The sequence below is a fragment of the Leopardus geoffroyi genome, chromosome B2, assembly GCF_018350155.1.
Source record: "Leopardus geoffroyi isolate Oge1 chromosome B2, O.geoffroyi_Oge1_pat1.0, whole genome shotgun sequence".
Lineage (NCBI taxonomy): Eukaryota > Metazoa > Chordata > Mammalia > Carnivora > Felidae > Leopardus > Leopardus geoffroyi.
Window position 1 is genome coordinate 4570516 of NC_059332.1, and position 22352 is coordinate 4592867.

A 22352-nucleotide genomic window follows, 5' to 3' on the forward strand; every position below is an offset into this window, starting at 1 on the left:
GGGGCTTGAACTCATGACTCTGAGATCATGGCCTGAGCTGAGATCAAGAGTCAGAGGCTTAACCGACTAAGCCACCCAGGTGCCCCACGATTAATTTACTTCTTTAAAAAAATTTTTTTTTAATGTTTATTTATTTTTGAGAGAGAGAGAGAGACAGAATGTGAGTGGCGGAAGGGCAGAGAGAGAGAGAGGGAGACACGGAATCTGAAACAGGCTCCAGGCTCTGAGCTGTCAGCACAGAGCCCGACGTGGGACTTGAACCCATGAACCACGAGATCATGACCTGAGCCAAAGTCGGACGCTTCACCGACTGAGCCACCCAGGCGCCCCCAATTAGTTTACTTCTAACAAGGAAACAAGAAAGTCTTCCCAATATCATACTGGGGATTTTGGTAGAGGGCTCAAGCACGGGGGCAGACAGAAGACCCCAAAGCCATTCCCTCCACGTGGGGTATGCTCGCAGCCCCAGTCCACCAAGACCGAGGGATGTATTCCATAAATGTCAAGGCTGGTGGAGTTTGGCGATTTCACCCAGGTTGTTTAAGTTTTTGGTTAGGTTAAAATAATCTCTTGAAGGTTTCATTTTCTTCTGAAAAATGTCCGCATTTCCTAAACGAGACCTGGGTGGATTCCACTTTTCCCTCTTGTGTTGTCCGGCTCTAGCACAATCGTAAGGTCACATTAATGACACCTCCGAGCAGATAGAGACATTGCCAGGAACCTCGCTGTTCATTTACAGATGCTCCGCGCCTTGGACATCCCACGTTTAGGAAAGGCAGCGCCGTCTGTGGGAAAAGCACAAATCATTTAAAGCAACAAAGAGAAAAAGCTAGAAAAAGAGCCAATGAGACGTCAAGACCAGCGTAAGAAGTTTGTTACTGATGTGAACAAGGGATCTACAATGAGACCAGCGTTCACGGCAGGGCTCCCTGTCCCCTTTTTACGTGTCCAGCACACTGGCATAAACAGAAAAGGCAGCTCTCAACCAGACCGGGTCTCCCTGAAGGCCCAGGCACATCCCCAGGCCTTGCCTGGCTGCCCCGAGGGCCCAGGGGCATCAAGATGTCAACACACCTGATATGTATTCACTGTGTGGCACTTGAGACACTCGAGGCTGAAGGTTCCTGTAATTTGACACATGCTGTTCAAGAAAGGAATGCGGTAAGGAATCCACGCCTTCCATGACCCCAGAGATTCAGAGTCAGCAGTTGCTGAGATGTTTACGATCGGGGGCCGGCTCACAGCGAAGCTGAACAAGCATATGTCCTCGACAACCAATTTGTACAGCCATCATTGTATTACTAAGGTCTTGGATATGCACACACTAATGTATACACACAACCACACACACGTTTTACGTCATTAGAGCACTTCAGAATTTACATCAGGGAGCGCTTTGGGGGTTAAAAAAAACCACCACCACCAAAATTCATGATCACATTTTAAAAATGCATCCTCATTAGGGTCCTTATGCACTTTTACGAATAAATACCAAGAAGTGAGGTTCTTGTTTTCTTGTGGTTGACAAAAGGTACGCACCTAGTGAGCGAAAGGGCTAGTCCCCGAACCCAGGTTCTTAACTATGCAATATCAGTGCGCGTGTTAAGGTCGAGGCAAACGTCTTCAACCATCCTGGTAGGTAAGTTTTTTGAACTAAAGAGACGTCCCTGGACAACAGAATGGGTTCCAAAAGAATACGACCTTGGATATTTGATTTGTTTATGTTGCCCAAACGCAGCTCAAGTTTCCAGAATGCAAAAGGAAAGTGGGAACTTGGTGACGTTCCAGAGGACAGCCATGAAGAGTTGATTTCTTTTAATCACATAAGGAAAGCTGAATAACACCTGTTTACTCAGCTCGGAACTGAGAAGGGCCCTCAAAGACAAGTACGGCCATGGCCCTGGTCTAATCCTATGTGGGACTTTTTTTGTACTTTCAGTTTTAAAATGATGAGTTCCAGAAGGAGGCCAGATAACAATCACAGAATTTTAGAAATTAAAGCACACATCCATCAGATCCCTGCATAACCAGCCAGTGGTCCAACAAGTATTGGGTTAAACATATCTGTATTTATAGTTTAAACCTCCTGTTCCACACACACCTGCATGCAACCTCTAGGGAAAACAAGGACTGAAAAAAAGCCTAATGTGGAATTCTAGTGCTCTTGGCCAAAATAACAGAGGATGGAAATTATAATTTTTACAGGAGAGCAGGAGAAACTATACTTATGCCACAGCATGAGAATTGCAGGTTGGATTTAAGGAAGATTTTACTGACCCTTAAGTTTATGACTTCACTGGAGCAAGAAATAGGAGAAGATACTTCCTTTCTTTCTCTGAAGGCTATATTTTGCATATTTTACTTATCAAATATGACCACAACATAGAATATTTGGGATACAGAAAATGTTTTTAAGGTAATTTTACAGTGCTATATTTCTAACACAGCCACTGTCATCATTTTGAGTGTATCTTTGGTTTCTCTTTTTGAAATATGTGCGCTGATCACATGTGCTATGGATTTGTGTGTGCTATAACCCAATAAAACTTCATATTTTACAATTTTTGTTTCTTTGACACTCTCCAAGAATTTTTCTAGATGCTATGGATTTTATAGTCATTCCTTTTTTTTTTTCAATTTTTTTTGTAACTTTTATTTATTTTTGAGAGAGACAGAGCACAAGTGGGGAAGGGGCAGAAAGAGAGAGAGGGAGACACAGAATCCGAAGTAGGCTCCAGGCTCTGAGCTGTCAGCACAGAGCCCAACATGGGGCTTGAACCCATGAACTGCAAGATCATGATCTGAGCTGAAGTCGGATGCTTAGCCGACTGAGCCACCCCCCTATAGTCATTCTTGAAATTAACATTCCATAGAAGAGCTATACTATACTTCTTTAAACATTGTGGTATTGACGCTTCTCATTTTTCTACCAGTATATACCATGCTGCAATTGACATGTTTTTGTGCATACAGCTTTTGTTCAGATTTGGACAAGTTTCTAGGGATAAAATTCCAGAAGTTGGATCAGAGGCTAGGAACTTTTTTGTGGCTTCCCAGATTGCTTTCCAGAAAGGCATCATTTTTGCAGCTGTCAGCAGTGCCCGAGAACGCCAGCTTTACTGAAGCCCATTGGCATCATAGCTTTCCACATTTTTGTTAAATCACTACGCAGTGACTAGTCCCTCGCTCCTGGCTTTGGTTTTCAGCCACTGGACAACACAGTAATTAGCAAGGTATCTAATTTGCCACTTGATCAGTTCACTGCATGGGATGTTTGGCAAACTACTTAAAGTGATCTTCCGAACAGGTGATGACTCCCCTTTGGAATGTTGGTCCATCATTCCATTATTTCAGCACAGAAGCCTGTCTTTTCCAAATGCCAGTCTATAGTTTAAATTTTGTAGCTTGGTTTAAACACTGTTTCTATTTTAAATGCTTGATATTGAAGAGGACCAAATTTGGGTGAAAGGTATTCATAGGTGAGAATATTTAGGAGGAATTTGGTTCTAAATATGCCCAACTATATCCAAACCTTCGCACATAATTAGCAAGATTTATAACCGGTGGAAATGACCCCAGCCTTGCAAGAAGTCAGTTTGTGCTGCTGAGTGACTTCCAGCTACAAAAAGGCACGAGAATCACTTTTTTTCAATCAAAATAGGAGAACCAAAGCATTTCTTCTTCCTGCCCTCAAACATACAGCACCGATCAGTTCAATTCAACTCACGGTTATTTAGCACTTACTGAATTCATGGCGTCTACTCTGATCTACAAAGGCGTTGGAGGTGAATTAAGCATGATCTTTCCCTCAAGTCACACACGGCTTTATATTATAGATCAGTGAGCATTTTTCAGTTGACAGATATTTCGGAAATTACTTCCAAGACTGCGAAATAACGTGTTGCATCTGGAGGACTATCAGACTCAGAGGCAGCTTGCTCTAAGGCATACTTGTCTTGGATCCCTTCCACGAGAGCATCAAACATTTTTTTTTTTATGGTAGCCTCATCTAGGAATGGGCCCACAGCATAGTCCTATAAGGTAGCCTGGGCCCCAGGTGTTTACAAATCAAAAATCAATAGGCTTTCTTAAATGCCTCTTTGTCTTACCAGAGGGGATGATTTCAAACGTTGCTTTGCAGTGTGTATTGATTTGAATGGTTCAGAGCTCTATGTTTTTACGGGCTATTGGAAAATACTTTGCTCGAACTACAAAATGTAACAGCCACCGCCAGGTTTTCTGAACAGAGTGTATCGATAGCCAATTGATACTGATAAACACCTGTCTAAGCATCCACCCCAATTACGCCTGGCTGAAAGGCTGGTTAGCCATGCACACTGGTGATTACCCATCACTAGAGTTTAGGCGTACGTGATCTCTATCAAAGACCGGGCATTGTCTTCTGGTGAGCATGGAGTCTTCTGGAGGAGCGTGTAATATCCAGAGAGAATCACCATCTTGATAATACTACCTGGCAGGCAGGAGTGTGTTGGGAACAAAGGTAATGGTAATCATATGTGGGCGTGCACTGACATTCATCAAGTGCCTCCCCTATATTAAGCCCTGGGTCAATCACTTGATATGTATTCAGTCTTGAAATTTTCCTAAGAAGCACAGGGGAAGAGTTTTTTTTTTTACTTGTTTTATTTTTTATTTTTTTAAATTTACATCCAAATTAGTTAGCATCTAGTGCAACAATGATTTCAGGAGTAGATTCCTTAGTGCCCCTTCCCCATTTAGCCCATCCCCCCTCCAGCAACCCTCAGTTTGTTCTCCGTATTTATGAGTCTCTTCTGTTTTGTCCCCCTCCCTGTTTGTATATTATTTTTGTTTCCCTTCCCTTGTGTTCATCTGTTTTGTCTCTTAAAGTCCTCATATGAGTGAAGTCATATGATTTTTGTCTTTTTCTGGCTGACTAATTTTACGTAGCATAATACCCTCCAGTTCCATCCACATCGTTGCAAATGGGAAGAGTTCATTCTTTTTGATTGCCGAGTAACACTCCATTGTGTGTGTGTGTGTGTGTGTGTGTGTGTGTGTGTGTGTATACACACACACATATGTGTGTGTGTGTATATATATATATATATATATATATATACCACATCTTCTTTATCCATTCATCCATCAATGGACATTTGGGCTCTTTCCATGCTTTGGCTATTGTTGATAGTGCTGCTATAAAAATGGGGGTGCATGTGTCCCTTCGAAACAGCACACCTGTATCCGTGGATAAATGCCTAGTAGTGCAATTCCTGGGTCGTAGGGTAGTTCTATTTTTAGTTTTTTGAGGAACCTCCACACTGTTTTCCAGAGTGGTGCACCAGCTTGCATTCCCACCAACAATGCAAAAGAGATCCTCTCTCTCCACATCCTCGCCAACATCTGCTGTTGCCTGAGTTGTTAATGTTTGCCATTCTGAGAGGTGTAAGGTGGTATCTCATTGTGCTTTTGATTTGTATTTCCCTGATAATGAGTGATGTTGAGCATTTTTTCACGTGTCGGTTGGCCATCTGGATGTCTTCTTTGGAGAAGTTTCTATTCCTGTCTTTAGCCCATTTCTTTACTGGATTATTTGATTTTGGGGTGTTGAGTTTGCTAAGTTCTTTGTAGATTTTGGATACTAACCCTTTATCTGATATGTCATTTGCAAATATCTTCTCCCATTCTGTCGGTTGCCTCTTAAGTTTTGCTGATTGTTTCTCTCGCTGTGCAGAAGCTTTTTATTTTGATGAGGTCCCAGTAGTTCATTTTTGCTTTTGTTTCCTTTGCCTCCAGAGATGTGTTGAGAAGGAAGTTGCTGCGGCCAAAGTCAGAGCTTGGATCTTTTTTTTTTTTTTTTTTTTGCCTGCTTTCTCCTCGAGGTTTTTGCCTGCTTTCTCCTCGAGGAGTTTGATGGCTTCCTGTCTTACGTTTAGGTCTTTCATCCATTTTGAGTTCATTTTTGTGTCTGGTGTAAGAAAGTGGTCCAGGTTCATTCCTCTGCATGTCACTGTCCACTTTTCCCAGCACCACTTGTGGAAGAGACTGTCTTTATTCCATTGGATATTGTTTCCTGCTTTGTCAGAGATTAGTTGCCCATATGTTTGTGGGTCCATTTCTGGGTTCTCTATTCTATTTCATTGATTTGAGTGTCTGTTCTTGTGCCAGTACCATACTGTCTTGATGATTACAGCTTTGTAATACTGCCTGAAGTCTGGGATTGTGATGCCTCCTGCTTTGGTTTTCTTTTTCAAGATCGCTTTGGCTAATCGGGGTCTTTTCTGGTTCCATACAAATTTTAGGATTATTTGTTATAGCTCTGTGAAGAATGCTGGTGTTATTTTGATGGGGATTGAATTGAATATGTAGATTGCTTTGGGTAGTAGTGACATTTTAACAGTATTTGTTCTTCCTATTCAAGAGCATGGAATCTTTTTCCATTTTTTGGTGTCTTCTTCAATTTCTTTCATAAGCTTTCTATAGTTTTCAGTGTATAGATTTTTCACCTCTTTGGTTAGATTTATTCCTAGGTATTTTACGGTTTTTTGTGCAACTGTAAATGGGATCGATTCCTTGATTTCTCTTTCTGTCGCTTCATTGTTGCTGTATAGAAATGCAACCGATTTCTGTGCATTGATTTTATATCCTGCAACCTTGCTGAATTCATGAATCAATTCTAGCAGTTTTTTGGTGGCATCTTTTGGGTTTTCCATATAGAGTATCATGTCATCTGCAAAGAGTGAAAGTTTGACTTCCTTGTGGCCAATTTGGATGCCTTTTATTTCTTTGTGTTGTCTGATTGCAGAGGCTAAGACTGCCAATACTATGTTGAATAACAGTGGTGAGAGTGGACATTCCTGTCTTGTTCCTGACCTTAGGGGGAAAGCTCTCAGTTTTTCCCCATTGAGGATGATGTTAGTGTTGGGTCATCTATATATGGCTTTTATGATCTTGAGGTATGATCATTCTCTCCCTACTTTCTTGAGAGTTTTTATCAAAAAAAAGGATGCTGTATTTTGTCAAATGCTTTCTCTGCATCTATTGAGAGAGTCATGTGGTTCTTGTCCTTTCTTTTATTGAGGTGATGTATCACATTGATTGTTTTGCAGATATTGAACCAGCCCTGCATCCCAGGTATAAATCCCACTTGATCGTGGTGAATAATTTTTTAACGTATTGTTGGATCCGGTTGGCTAATATCTTGTTGAGGATTTTTGCGTCCATGTTTATCAGGGAAATTGGTCTATAGTTCTCCTTTTTAGTGGGGTCTCTGTCTGGTTTTGGAATCAAGGTAATGCTGACTTCATAGAAACAGTTTGGAAGTTTTCCTTCCATTTCTATTTTTTGGATCAGCTTCAAGAGAATAGGTGTTAACTCTTCCTTAAATGTTTGGTAGAATTCCCCTGGAAAGCCATCTGGCCCTGGACTCTTGTTTTTTGGGAGATTTTTGATTACTAATTTGATTTCCTTACTGGTTATGGGTCTGTTCAAATTTTCTATTTCTTCCTGTTTCAGTTTTGGTAGTGTATATGTTTCTAGGAATTTGTCCATTTCTTCCAGATTGCCCATTTTATTGGCACATAATTGCTCATAATATTCTCTTATTAGTGTTTTTATTTCTGCTGTGTTGGTTGTGATCTCTCCTCTTTCATTCTTGATTTTAATTATTTGGGTCCTTTCCTTTTTCTTTTTGATCAAACTGGCTAGTGGTTTATCAATTTTGTTAATTCTTTCAAAGAACCAGCTTCTGGTTTCATTGATCTGTTCTACTGTTTTTTTGGTTTCGATAGCATTAATTTCTGCTCCAATCTTTATTATATCTGGTCTTCTGCTAGTTTTGGGTTTTATTTGCTGTTCTTTTTCCAGCTGTTTAAGGCGTAAGGTTAGGTTGTGTATCTGATATCTTTCTCCCTTCTTTAGGAAGGCCTGGATTGCTATATACTTTCCTCTTATGACTACCTTTGCTACATCCCAGAGATTTGGGGTTGTGGTGTTATTATTTTCATTGACTTCCATACACTTTTTAATTTCCTCTTTAACTTCTTGGTTAGCCCATTCATTCTTTAGTAGGATTTTCTTTACTCTCCAAGTATTTGTTACCTTTGCACATTTTTTCTTGTGGTTGATTTCGAGTTTCATAGCATTGTGGTCTGAAAATAGGCACAGTATGATCTCGATCTTTTTGTACTTATTTAGGGCTAATTTGTGTCCCCATATATAGTCTATTCTGGAGAATGTTCCATGTGCCCTGGAGAAGAATGTATATTCTGCTGCTTTAGGATGAAATGTTCTGAATATATCTGTTAAGTCCATCGGGTCCAATGTGTCATGCAAAGCCATTGTTTCCTTGTTGATTTTTTGATTAGATGATCTCTCCATTGCTGTGAGTGGGGTGTTAAAGTCTCCTACTACTATGGTATTACTATCGATGAGTTTCTTTATATTTGTGATTAATTGATTTATATATTTGGGTGCCGCCACATTTGGCGCATAAATGTTTACAATTGTTAGGTCTTCTCGGTGGATAGACCCCTTGATTATGATAGAATTCCTTTCTGCATCTCTTGATACAGTCTTTATTTTAAAGTCTAGATTGTCTGATATAAGTATGGCTACTCTGACTTGCTTTTGTTGACCATTAGCATGATAGATGGTTCTCCATCTCCTTATTTTCAATCTGAAGGTGTCTTTAGGTCTAAAGTGGGTCTCTTGTTCTTAAAAACTGGGAACAAACTGAGGGTTGATGGGGGATGGGAGGGAGGGGAGGGTGGGTGATGGGTATTGAGGAGGGCACCTTTTGGGATGAGTACTGGATGTTTTATGGAAACCAATTTGACAATATTTTTCATATATTGAAAAAACAAATAAATAAAGTGGGTCTCTTGTAAACAGCATATAGATGGATCTTGTTTTCTTATCCATTCTGTTACCCTATGTCTTTTGATTGGAGTATTGATTCCATTGATGTTTAGAGTGAGTACTGAAAGATATGAATTTATTGCCATTATGATGCTTGTAGAGTTGGAGTTTCTGGTGGTGTTCTCTGGTTCTTGCTAATCTTTGTTGCTTTTGATTATATATATACATATATAATTTTTTCTTGTGGTTGATCAATTGATCTATATCTATATATATATTGATCAATATATATAATATATATAAATATATAAACATATATTTAAATATATAAATATACAAATGTATATGATATATAATTATATATTAATATATAAATACACATGATATATATAAATATAAATATAAATTTATAAATATATAATATATATTATATATTTATAAGTTTACAAATATATAATATATATTATATATAATATAAATATATAAATATATAAAATATATATAAATATATATTGATCAATCTATATATATATAGATCAATTGGTCAACCACAAGAAAAAATTATATATATATTTATATATGTTTTATATATATAAAAATATATATATATTGATTAATCTATATATATATAGATATATGTTGATTGATATATCAATCTATATATCTCTCTATATAAATATATATATTGATCAATCTATATATATATATATATATAAATTTTTTTTCATCTTTTCTCCCCTCAGAGAGTCCCCCTTAAAATTTCTTGCAGGGCTCATTTAGTGGTCACTAACTCCTTTAGTTTTTGTTTGTCTGGGAAACTTTTTATCTCTCCTTCCATTTTGAATGACAGCCTTGCTGGATAAAGAATTCTTGGATGCATATTTTTCTGATTCAGCACACTGAATATATCCTGCCACTCCTTTCTGGCCTGCCAAGTTTCTGTGGATAGGTCTGCTTCAAACCTGATCTGTCTTCCCTTGTAGGTTAGGGACTTTTTTCCCTTGCTGTTTTCATGATTCTCTCCTTGCCTGAATATTTTGTGAATTTCACTATGATATGCCTTGTTGATGGTCGGTTTTTGTTGAATCTAATGGGGGTCCTCTGTGCTTCCTGGATTTTGATGTCTGTGTCTTACCCCAGGTTAGGAAAGTTTTCTGCTGTGATTTGCTCACATAACCCTTCTACCCCTATTTCTCTCTCTTCCTCTTCTGGGACCCTTATGATTGTGATGTTGTGCCTTTTTAATGAGTCACTGATTTCTCTAATTATTAAATCGTGTTCTTTTGCCCTAATTTCCCTCTTTTTTTCTGCTCATTATTCTCTATAAGTTTGTCCTCTATATCTCTGATTCTCTGTTCTGCCTCATCCATCCTTGCCGCTGCTGCATCCATTTGTGATTGCAGCTCAGTTATAGCATTTTAAATTTCATTCTGGCTATTTTTTACTTCTTTTATCTCTGCAGAAAGGGATTCTAATCTATTTTTGACTCCAGCTAGTATTCTTATTATCGTGAATCTAAATTCTGGTTCAGACATCTTGCTTGTATCTGTGTTGGTTAAATCCCTGGCTGTCGTTTCTTCGTGCTCTTTCTTTTGGGGTGAATTCCCTCATTTTGTCATTTTGAAGGCAGAAAAGGAATTAATGAGGTAGAAAAATTAAAATAAAAAATAAAATTAAAAAGCTATTAAAATTAAAAAATTTAAAAAACACTCACACACGCAAAATCTAATAAATGATGCTAGATCCTAGGGGTGTTTTGGTCTGGGTGTTGAAAGTGGTTTGAGAGACGAGAGAAAAAAAGGGGGAGGGAAGGAAATCATTTGAGAATAGGAAAAAAAGAAAACACTGAAGTACACTAAAATGACATGATGGTAGTAAAATAGAATTTGAAAAAAATTACACAAGAGTAAAGAATATAGTAGAAAAAAATTACAGAAAAATATTTTTATAAAAGTTAAAAATAAAAATGAATTTTTTTCTATTTCTGTGTTGAAGAAAAGGAAAAAAAGAAATAGGTTGAAAATTTGAAAAAGTGAACACACTGTAGTACACTAAAATGATGTAAGTAAAACAGAATTTGAAAAAATGTACACAAAAGCAAAAACTATAGTAAAAAAATTAACGAAAAATATTTTAAAAGAAATTGAAAGTAAAAATGAAGTTTTTCACTTTCTTCATTCAAGAAAAAGAAAAGAAACTAAAAAGGGAAAAAAGAAAAAGAAAAAAGAAAAGGAAATCATTTGAAAATTTGAAAAGGTGAATACACTGAAGTAGACTAAAACAGAATGGTGGAAGTAAGATAGAATCTGAAAAAATTGACACAAAAGTAAAAAATACAGTAAAAAAATTAAAGAAAAATATTTTTAATAAAAATTGAAAATGACAATGAATTTCTTCTCTCTCTGTATTCAAGAAAAAGAATAGTGTAAAAGAGAAAAAAAAGAAAAAAGAAAAAAGAAAGAAAATTGAATTAGAAGGACCTGCTGACAGATTGAAATAGAACTGAAATTACTTCCTTTTCCTCTAGAAGTCAGACTATGTAGTACTTTATGGTCCATAAACTAAGTAGGCGGTGAGACTTGTGTTCTTGAAGAGAGAGGTTGGCCCAGTTGGGCGGGGCTCAGTGTAATGGCTCCACTCTCCACTAGATGGCGCCCCTAGCCTACTAGGGTGGAGTGTTGTCTGCTCTTAGGTGTGTGTGCGCATGCGCGGGAGCGGTCAAAATGGCGCCGCCCAGCCACCCAGTCTGTTCTCCCAGATCAGCAATCGCGCACCCGTCCTCTGTCCTCAGCTCTCGTCCACTCCCTGCTTTTTCACTCTCCGTGACCAGGCCCCGGGCAGCACCTCTCTCCCGAGTTTTGTCTCAGATGTGGCTGTTTTCCCCAGCCCCTTACTACCAAAGGACTGCGGCTTTGACCCGCTCCACCCCCTGCGGGAGGGTCTCACCGAGCAATGGCCGAATGTCGGCTGCACCCAGGAACGCCCGCTGGACCCTACTGCTGCTGGTGCCCCGAGACTCCAGCCAGGTGCCAGCCCGTCCCAGAAAAAGTTCGCAAGACTGTGTAGCAGCGGCGTCTTAGGGATTATGGAAAACCACAACACACCTCTGGCACCAGGCTTCACCCCCAAAGACCTTGTCCCAGTAGCAGCGAATGTGGCCGTTCTCTGGGGTCTGCTGGGACCAGGTAGCCTCACAGCCTCTACCAAATGTCCTTCCAGCAGTGGAACCACTTTTCCTGTGTGGCCTCAGAACCTCCTGGACCCCACTCTGCTCCCGGGGATTCGCCCTTCCCACCAGAGCACCGCCAGGTATCGAGCTGCGGAGTTGCAGCCTTTGCGCTCCCTTTGTTTACAGTCTTAATGGAATTTCAACCCTTCTCCTTTTCCCCTTTTTAGTTTAGTCCCTGCGGCCGTTTCCAATTTTCCCCTTTCTCTCCAGCTGCTTTTGGGGAGGGGTGCTTTTCCCGTATTCTCCCCCCCTGCCCAGTCCCGTCCTCTCTCCACCTGCAAAGGTGGCCCCCTGTCCGCCGCCAGCTTCTCCGTCCCCAAGTTCACCTCTCCGCGCCACATACCTGCTGAATTCTGTGGTTCAGATTGTGCAGATTGTTGTGTGAATCCTCCAATCAGTTTTCTAGGTGTGCGGGATGGTTTAGGGTTGGTCTGGCTGTACGTCATGGACGGGAGACACACAAAAAACTTCTATGCTGTTCCGCCATCTTGGTTTCTCCCCTGCAGGGGAAGAGTTTTATCCCAACTTTGAAACTGTAGAAACTAAGGCTCAGAGAAATTAAACAATGATATCAAGCTCACATAACCAGTAAATAGTGTCAGCATTCGAACCCAGAACAACCCGACACCAGAGCCAATGTGGTCTCTTCCATACCATCCTGTTCAAGGAAAGATGCTTGCAAGACACGTGTTAAATGGGGTCAGAGGGAAGGCCAGCTGGGGGGAAAGAGCCATCTCGAGCCTTTGGGACTGTTTGAACAAGTCAACCAGCCCTGTATTTGAGGTTATTTGGGCTTTGTGGACACTCTTCCTAAGTTATTTGGAGTTCCCAATCATTCAATACAGCGAAGCAGCAAATGTGGTGAATTGTAATTGTATTTGGTTTTGTCCAAGGGGAACTTGAAGCAAGTGATGAACAAAGTTAGGAAGACGTTAGAATGGTCTTATTTTAAACTTAAAACTTTTCCTTCAATCTAAGAAAAATATTACCGAAACCTAGATGTACAGTAGAAGCACTAAAACGTACTGGAAAAGAGGGTGGGGTCACTTATTAAAAAACTGGACTGACATATTGTTTTAAATGATGAATTTACTTATTAGAGCTGATGCATCTAAATTCTCTCTCTTGCCTGACTCTCTCTGGCTCCTGTAACTTAGGCCACTTAGATGGCTCTTCTCTCTGTTGTGGATTATCTACTGCTGGCAGCTGTCAAATCATGCGAGTGGACAGCAAAATTGGTGGGCGTTCGACACACAGTGACAAGGTCAAGACAACTCTTCTAAAAGCAATTTGTGTAACTTCACGCAAGTAAAGAATCTGTGGTCATCCAAGGGCAAGCCACAGGAGGTGGGACTTGGGTGAAAGAAATAGTATCTAAAAAGCTTCGAGTAGAGCCTGTGACTCTTTTTTTTTTTTTATTTTTTAATGTTTATTTATTCTTGAGAGAAAGAGAGCGTGAAGGGGAGAGAGCCAGAGAGAGAGAGGGAGACACGGAATTGGAAGCGAGCCTGTGACTCTTAATCTCAAGGTTGTGAGTTCAAGCCCCACGGTGGGCGCGGAGCCTACTTAAAATTAAAAAACAAACATTAAAAAGCTCTGAAAAGGTGTCAGTTCTCCACAAGAGTGAAAAAGAAAAACAAGGGGCGCCTGGGTGGCTCAGTCAGTTAAGCCCCTGACTATTGATTTTGGCTCAGGTCATGATCCCAGGGCTGGGCAGAGCTCTCCATCGGACTCCGTGCTGAGCCTGGAGCCTGCTTGGGATTCTCGGTCTCTCACTCCCTAAAAATAAGAAAAAAAGAAAAGCACGAAAGATTAAGAACTATTAGAGACACAAAGGACAATTACCCTGTGCCCACCTACCTTCTTTTCCTCACCACAGAAGGTGAGCTTAGGACTGGGGCAGTGCTTTGGCTCCTACAGTTTTATCAGCAATCACCTCACCTCTCTGGGGGGCCATCTCCCCACCTATAAAAGAAAGACAATGACCTATGAACCCTGCAGGGCAGGCAATGGGATTGAATAGGATAAAAGATAAAGCACAGCCAGCTGCCTCTGCAGCTCACTCCCTCCTGCTCCTCAAGCATCAGGACACCACGTGTTTCCTGTCCCCGTTCCCTTGCTGAGTTGATGCAAGGTCAAGTTTCATCTCAAACCTCTCCTCCCTTCCTTTGGTTTTTCTCCCCTCTCTTCCTCCTTCCCCCTTCATCCTTCCTGCCATCCTTCCTTTCTTCCAATGTATATTGCTTTTCAAAAGTTATTTTCATTCCTGTACACTTGAAAACAACCATGTTTATTGCAGACAACACAGGTAAGCAAAAAGAATATAAAATTTCCCATAATCCACATCACAGGGGGATCTACTGTGCGTGCGCGTGCCTGTGAGATAATGCGAGAGCACACCAGTGTGTGTGTGTGTGTGCGCGTGTATTTCTAAACCAGTGGTTCTTAACCTTGACTGTAGTGAGAATCACCTGGGGAGCTTTTGAAGTAAAAGCCTGGGATTCCCCACCCAGAGTTTCTGATTTAGTGGAAATGAGGTCGGAGGTGGGGTCTGATCATTGGAGTTTTAAAATCTCCCCAGGTGAGGGGCACCTGGGTGGCTCAGTCGGTTAAGCGGTACACTTCAGCTCAGGTCTTGTTCCTGGGTTAGAGCCCCGCTGTGGGCTCTCTACTGTCAGCGTTGAACCCGTGTGGGATCCTCTGTCTCCCTCTCTCTCTGTACCCCCATTCTGCTGCTTGCATGCACACTCTCAAAAATGAACATTAAGAAAATAAATAAATAAAATCTCCCCAGGTGATCCTGCTGTGCAAGCATTATCTGTTCCAGTTTCCTTTTCTATACTTCCACAATATATTTTACGAAAATAGCTCATAGAGGCACCTGGGTGGCTCAGTTGGTTAAGTGTCTGAGTTCAGCTCAGGTCACGATCTTGTGGTCCGTGAGTTTGAGCTCCACGTTGGGCTCTGTGCTGGCAGCTCGGAACCTGGAGTCTGCTTCGGATTCTGTGTCTCCTTCTCTCTCTGCTCCTCCCCCACTCACACTCTGTCTCTCTCAGAAATAAACATTAAAAAAAATTTAAGATGAAACATAAGCTCATACGGTAATGTTTCCCCTTCATAAACTGTGAAGATCTTCCTGTGTGTAGATAAATACACAATTTCTAGAGAGATTACTGTACCTCTGACGAAGATTTGGAAAAGGATGATAAACTGTCTGTGATTCCTGTGCTAGGCTGGGTCACTTAAAATGTTTTTCTGCTCCCAGGACTAGGGACCACAGTTCTTTTATTCACCCATGACTGCCTGGCCAGCCAGGAACTCTCACTTCAAGTGGCATCTCTTAGGCCTCTACTAATCATTTTAAATGATGGAATATTATTTATGTTCAGATTTATTTAACCCAATAACCTAAAGGATATAAATTACTTTCTATTCTGGTTTACATAAATTATAACTTTACTAAATGTATTCCCATATTCTGAAAAATAATTCTTTAAAATGAATGCCTATAAGTCAATTGCTAAGATATATATTTATTATATATATAATATATAGTCATATACATTATATATAATGAAATCAGTTGATAAGCAAGAAAGCATCTTATTAGTTTTAGTCGAAGGGTTTTTTTTTTTTTTGCAGGTTCTTAATTGCTAGTAAGTTTGTTTGAATGCTTCCATGTGTTTATTGGATATCTATTTTTTCCTTCATAAATTGCCTATTCGTGATTTTTGCCCATTTTCGATCTGGCTTATCATTTTCTTACTGACTTTAAAAGTATTTCTTCAAGGCAATTGAGTATGGTACAGCTGAGATAGTATAACAAAAATTTTCCAAAATAAAATGGCTTAAAGAAGACAAGTTCTTTTTTTCCCTCACATAAGAGTTATAAGGTGAGTACTCCAAGTTAGTGGGATGGCTGGGTTGCACATGATCATTCAGGGACCTGGGTTCCTTCCATCTTGTTGCTCAGCCATTTCATACATTGCTGTCCTTGTCTGCATGGCTAACCTGGATGTAGGAATACCTGTGCTCAGGTTCTCAGACAGAGGGAAGAAGCATGGGGTATACTGTCTGCAAAGTTTTAAGGCCAAGAGGCATACATGACGATTGTTACTTATTTTCATCTCAATGAGAACTTAGACACAGCCATATCATACCTAGGTGCAAAGGAGGCTTGACTGTGTTCTCCAGCTATGTAGCTTTTTGTCCAACTATGACTCTCTTTTGTGGGACAGATGGATAATGGGTTCAGGTAGACAGCTGGTAATCTCTACAGCAATGAGTTAATTTTCACTTGTAAGTCACTCACTGTCTTTGAGAAATCTTCCATAACTTATCTACCCTATCAAAGGAATTAATTATTCCTCTCTCTATGCCATTTTACCATCTGCCTATCATAATTATAGAATAGATTTCTCTTAATGAATTATATATTTCCCACTAGAATGGTGAGCTCCTCGTGAGACCATGTCTCCAAGTCTTATTCATTCATTTTCCCCAACTACCTTCTAGCAAAGTGTCTGGTATATATTAAGTGTTCAATGAATGTCTTTGAATGGATAAAGAAATCAGGAAGAAAATAGACTGCCTTTTATTTAAAGCACTTAGTAACTTAAAAGTGCTTCACATAAATAGTATTTTGCTTGATCCATATAAGAACCCAAAGAAGTAGCCATTATTATCCCTAAAGGATATTAAGTGAATTTTCCATGGTCAAATAGCTAGTAAGGTAGAATTCCAAGACCACTTCTTGGAGCTACCACACAAAATACCAGTTGGGCTAAGAGGTTGCACACAAGAGCCCTTCCACTTTTGAAGAGAATAACATAGGTTATGTCAGCACAATTCTCCCATGCAACAATCAGAAAAACTGGACAAATTACATCAGCACGTTTTTTAGTCACCAGAGACTTCTAAGAGCAATGCAGACCAGGTGACCAGAATTCCGGAGAAGGAGGAGCCCTCCTGTAATAAGCTGATGATCACTTTCTGTTTTCTTCCTTAAGGCATTTGCTGAATCTAGGCAGGGAGTGTGGACCAGGCTTAGCCTATGCAGTGGGGCTCTGCTGGAAGAAAGAGAAACTAGTGAAGTTTTGTGCATGGCTGGCATGGCAGATTGGAAATTTGAGGAGCTACAAATGTGGCTGGTTTGGGCATGAGACATTTCTTGAGTTCTGGGCTATGCAAAGGAATCTGAGAGGCTGGATTCAGAAAAGCAGAACAAAATCTAAAATTCTGCATTGCTCAGGAGGCAAACCCTAGCCAGAAGGAAGGAGTCTGCCTTAGATATAGAGCTGGTCTCCCCCTTAAGGCAACTGCCACATTTGAATGTACAGAGAGGAGGCTAATAGCTCAGTATCTTCAAAGAGAAGAGCAAAATGCACTCTCTTGGAGCTAATGAAGACTGCTAGGTTCACAATTAAAAGGCTTGGAGGACCATGCCGAAGAAACAAAGATGAACCAGAGAAGATTTAGTTTAGTGAAAGTACTATCTAACCCAGCCCAATCTCTGGTTGGACTGAGGTAATCAGTCTCACCCTATCTACTGAAGAAGATGGAAACTCTTCAGAGGAAGGTGTCATGTGGAGCCTCTATACACATCATCCAGAATACAATAAATTTACTAGATATGTGAAAAGGCAGAAGAATGTGACTTAAAATCAAGAGAAAAACAAACATGTATAAGTCTCATGTTGGAGTTAGCAGACATTGATTTTTTCAACCACAATTAGCGTGTTAAAAATGGATGAAAATGGATAAAAAGAATAAAAAGATGAAGAATAAAAATAGGAGAGAACTGAAATTTATAATAGGAGAATCAAATGGACATTCTATAAGAGAAGAAAATAATATACAAAATTAAGAACTTGGGGCACCTGAGTGGCTCAGTCGGTTGAGTGTTAGACTCTTGATTTTGGCTCAGATCATGATACCAGGGTTGTGGGATCAAGCCCTGTGTTGGAGTTCAGCATGGAGCCTGATTGAGACTCTCTCTCTCTCTCTCTCTCTCTCTCTCTCTCCTTCTCCCCTACTCACTCACACACTCTCTCTGATAACTTTTTTTAATTAAAAAAAAAAAAAAACTCATTGGATGGGTTTACCAGCTATATCATGCATGCCTGGAGGAGACACAGAGAACATGGGGAAAAAGTAGGCAGAGACTGCTTTAGGTGTATGTAATAACATCATTACCTAGTAACCATGTAAACATTGCAGCACATTTAGTTCTTATAATAGGACCAAGAGTCACTGCAATGCTATAGAGGTAAGTAATGATTTAATAAAACATGTACAGTGTTAACTGTTTCCTTGAAACATTAAATGTAACTGGACTGAACACTCCAATCAAAAGGTAGAGATTGTGAGACTGGATAAAAAAATCAAGAACCAATTGTAAATTGTCTACAAAAGATGCACTTTAAATGCAAAGACACAAATAGATTAAAACGATGCAAAAATATGTACCATGGAAGTTGGAGAAACCTGAAGTGATTCTATCAGTATTAGGCAGAGTAGACATTAATACAGGGAGTATTACCAGAGATTAAGAGGTACTAGAGATTAGTACAATGTACTAATAAAAATATACTAATAAAATGTGCTAATCATACTAATAAAAATGTCAGTACATGAGCAAAATATAGCAATTATGCATATATATATGTGCCTAATAACAGAGCTTCAAAATACATGAAGCAAAAATCTGATGGAACTAAAAGCAGAAATAGACAAATCCACAATCAATGTTAGAGAGGTAAATATATCTCCCCCAGTAACTGATAGAACAACTAAGCTAAACAATAGTAATGATAAATGAAACTAAAATATGTGGATATATTAGGGTTCTCCAGAGAAACAGAACCAATAGTGTGTGTGTGTATGTGTGTGTATAATCCATTTTCATCCATTTTTAACATATATATATATGTTATATATGTTATATATGATATATATATATATATATATATATATATATATATATATATATTCATATGCAAACTGGAGAACCAGGAAAGTTGGTGACATTCAGGCTGAGTCAAAGGCCTGAGAACCAGGGAAGGCAATTATATAAAGGCCAAGGGGGGGGGGGTCTAAAGGCCCAACAATTGGGTGCATTAGTGGGGGTCAATGGTGTAAATCCTGTCCACATCTGAAGGTCTGAAATCCGAAGTGTTCATATCTGAGGACAGGGCAAGATGGATGTCCCAGCTCAAACAAAGAGGAAATGTCCTTTACCTTTTGTTCTATTCAGGCTCTCAACAAATTGGATGATATGCCAACTTGCATTGGTGAAGACAATCTTTACTCAGTCTACCAATTCAAATGCTGATCTTTTGCAGAAACACCCTCACAGACACACCCAGAAATAATGTTTTACCATCCACCTAGGGATTCCTTACCCTAATTAACTTGTCACATGAGATTAACCATGTGACTAACCCAGCTGTCTGCTCTCCAGGAGACAGCTTCTCTCTCCATACTTCCTCTCCATCTCTTCTTTAACATTGATCTAGAGAAGAACATTCTAGAGAAGAACATCCTTCTTCTAGAAGGCATTATTCCTGAAGAAGGCCAGAACCATGTGGCTTTCTCCATACTTCCCAAGGCCTAACCACTTCTGAGATTCTGTATCAGTTAAGACACTTTGAATTGCAAGTAACAGAAAGTTTAATTCAAACTGTGTTACCCAACAAAGGGAATTTTTTTCCAGGTGTGGATTAATCAGGTTGAATTTCTCTTTAATTTTCCATTTTCCCTTCTTTGTGTGTTGGATTCATTCTGAGGTTAGCATCCTCTGTGGTGGCAAAGTAACAGTAACAGTTCTACCCTACTATTCCATTACCACGCAGGAAAAAAAAGAAACGTGTTCCAGGAGGGCCACCAAAAGTCCTGAAATCCATTGTTGGCCTTGACCATAGGCCCAGCTCTGACCTCAGCTCTGACCAATGCAAAAAGATGTCTTCTTTAGTCCAATGCATGTCATGAGTTCCATTTCTGAAGTGGGAGAGTTGGGGGTAGGATAGCAGTGGGTCTCCAAATGGAAGTGGGGTAGAGATATCAGGGGTCAACCCACAGGTAACCATTATACTGCTCAGCATAGATATGCGCACACACACACACACACACACACACACACCAGCAGGAACAAAAGCTTAATCAAGCCAGTGAACATAAATCATTTACACAGTATGTTAGAGCTATAAACTCATATAGAAAACAAGAATTTTGTTAAATTATAAAACTATATGTAGTTCAGTGAACCAGAGAGGATACATAGTGTGTAACATTGTGATGATTTTCCTTTCATCTTTCCGCAGGTTTTGTGTTAAAAAAAAAAAACAAAAAAGCACTGTTTTTCCTTTGCGCTTTAAAGCCTAAGCATTTGAGAATTTTCTTGTACTCTCAAGCATAATCGTATTAGAACAGATTGGAAACCGAGACTTTAAAATTTCTGTTACTGCTCTAAGAATGTTCCATGCTTGTGACTGTCTAAGCATTACTGAAATTGGCCTTGCCCCGCTTTGTCTCCTGCATTTCTAGACTAACGTTAATGTAAAACCACTGCCATAATTACGACCATGGAGGGCTGGCAGACACCCTCTGGGACAATAAGAGGAAAATTGAAGCACAAAGAAAACGTGTGGTAAAGAGGACAGGGCTTGGTTGAGCAGTGGGTGATAGTTCTCTGAGTTAGAGCTCATTGAATACACAAGTTGGATTTGCTGAGCTGAAACCTACCCAGAGGGTCATCTGGTCAGTCTCTGACGTTCAGGTGACAGCATACAAAACATTATTCGAGACCAAGCTTTCATCGTATTCTGCGTAGCACTTTTTTTTTTCCCCGCTTTTAAAAAATTGATCAAACAGTAGGGAAAAGAAAAGCCCAATTAATACTTAATTCACAGCTTATTGTATTTTGTGGTTCTGAAACATTTTTGAGAAGATTTTAAAATTCCAAATCCCTTCCAGAGAGAAGGCACATAATCCAAAATAAATATTTCACTGTTAGCTCTGCCAGTGAGATATGAGGCAATAATTTCTTTATTACCACAAAAGCCAAGGGAAGTTCTTGGAACAGGATCAAACTAGCAATCCTGCTTTTTTAAGATGATTGGGAGATAGTTTGTTCTTTGATTTTCCCAGGGATTATTAGGCACACAGTCCAAGCAATATGCTAAATAGTGTATCAGTTATGTTTATAAACAACTGTCAGGGCACCTGGGTGGCTCAGTCGGTTAAGTGACTGACTTCAGCTCAGGTCACGATCTCACGGTTCATGAGTTCGAACCCCGTGTCAGGCTCTGTGCTGACAGCTCAGATCCTGGAACCCGCTTCGGATTCCGTGTCTCCCTCTTTCTCTGCCCCCACCCCTGCCCCCGCTCACACTCTCTCTTTCCTTCAAAAATAAACACCCCAAAATATTTTTTATATTTTATTCATTTTTGAGAGACAGAGAGAGAGAGACAGAGCACAAGTGGGGGACGGGCAGGGAGAGAGGGAGATACAGATTCCGAAGCAGGCTCCAGGCTCCAAGCTGTCACCACAGAGCCCCACACAGGGCTCGAAACCACGAACCGTGAGATCATGACCTGAGCCGGTCAGTTGCCCAACTGACTGAGCCACCCAGGCACCCCCACCAAAAAAATTTTTTTAAACAACTGTCACGTACTTCAGGAAAGTATATTACTCCTTTTTGCATATCCTATTGATTTACATATTTATGGGGAGCCTGAGTGGCTCAGTCAGTTAAGCGTCTGACTTCAGCTCAGGTCATGATCTCATAGTCCAGTGAGTTTGAGCCCCGCATCAGGCTCTGTGCTGACAGCTCGGAGCCTGGAGCCTGCTTCGGGTTCTGTGTCTCCCTCTTTCTCTGCCCCTCCCCTGCTCATGCTCTGTCTCTCTCTGTCTCAAAAATAAACAAAAAATAAAAAATAATTTTTAATAAGATCTCATTTTTAAACACAAGCAAACAATATGATCTAAAGAAAGCATACCAAAATATTGAATTAAATCTGAGAGCTGAGTATCTGTGATTGTTCATTTTTCTTTTGTGCTCTATTGTATTTCTTTCTTTCTTTTTTTTTTTAAGTTTATTTTGAGAGAGACAGAGCACAATCAGGGGAGGGGTCCCAAGCAGGCTCCATGCTGTCAGCACAGAACCTGATGCAGGGCTCGAACTCACAGATCTGTGAGATCATGACCTGAGCCAAAATCAAGAGTCAGATGCTTAACCAACTGAGCTACCCAGGCACCACCCCCCCATTATATTTTCTTTTAA